The 1103-nt window shown below is 40.5% G+C and overlaps 1 non-coding gene across 1 annotated transcript; it reads right to left on the reverse strand.

The window, feature by feature from the left end:
* Positions 1-209: 209 nt before the first annotated feature.
* LOC112787925 (small nucleolar RNA R71) lies at positions 210-317 on the reverse strand. Its single transcript, XR_003195309.1, has one exon. It is a non-coding gene; the product is annotated as a small nucleolar RNA R71 (small nucleolar RNA).
* Between the last annotated feature and the right edge of the window lie 786 nt (positions 318-1103).

Raw genomic sequence — 1103 nt, forward strand, 5'->3', positions numbered from 1 at the left:
ATCAGTTCTTAGCCGAATTCTTGCAAATCTGTGACACTGTTAAGAGCAATGGGGTTGATTCTGAGGTCTACAGACTTATGCTTTTCCCCTTTGCTGTAAGAGACAGAGCTAGGATATGGTTGGACTCATAACCTAGAGAAAGCCTGAACTTTTGGGAAAAGTTGGTCAATGCTTTCTTGGTCAAATTCTTTCCACCTCAAACTATGAGCAAGCTTAGAGTGGAAGTCTAAACCTTCAGACAGAAGGAAGGTGAATCCCTCTATGAAGCTTGGGAAAGATACAAGCAATCGATCAGAAGGTTTCCTTTTGACATGCTTTCAGAATGGAGCATCTTATGTATATTCTATGATAGTCTGTCTGAATTGTTCAAGATGTCATTGGACCACTCTGCTGGTGGATCTCTTCATCTGAAGAAAACACCTGCAGAAGCCCAGGAACTCATTGAAATGGTTGCAAATAACCAGTTCATGTATACTTCTGAAAGAAATCCTGTGACTAATGGGATGACTCAGAAGAAAGGAGTTCTTGAGATTGATATTCTAAATGCCATATTGGCTCAGAATAAAATATTGACTCAGCAAGTCAATATGATTTCTCAGAATCTGACTGGAATGTAAGCTGCATCTGGCAGTACTAAAGAAGCCTCCTCTGAAGGAGAAATTTATGACCCTAAGAATCCTGCAATGGAAGAGGTGAATTACATGGGAGAATCCTATGGAAACACCTATAATCCTTCATGGAGAAATCATCCAAATTTCTCATGGAAGGATCAACAGAAGCCTCAACAAGGCTTCAATAATAATAATGGTGGGCGAAATAGGTTTGGCAATAGCAAGCCTTTTCCATCATCTTCTCAGCAACAGACAGAGAATTCTAAGCAGAGCCTATCTGACTTAGCAACCATAGTCTCTGATCTATCTAAGACCAGTCTTAGTTTCATGACTGAAACAAGGTCCTCCATCAGAAATTTGGAGGCACAAGTGGGTCAGCTGAGTAAAAGAGTTACTGAAATCCCTCCTAGTACTCTCCTAAGTAATAGAGAAGAGAATCCAAAGAGAGAGTGCAAGGCCATCAATATATCCAAAGTGGCCGAACCTATAGAG

The sequence above is a fragment of the Arachis hypogaea genome, chromosome 20, assembly GCF_003086295.3.
Source record: "Arachis hypogaea cultivar Tifrunner chromosome 20, arahy.Tifrunner.gnm2.J5K5, whole genome shotgun sequence".
Taxonomy (NCBI): Eukaryota; Viridiplantae; Streptophyta; class Magnoliopsida; order Fabales; family Fabaceae; genus Arachis; species Arachis hypogaea.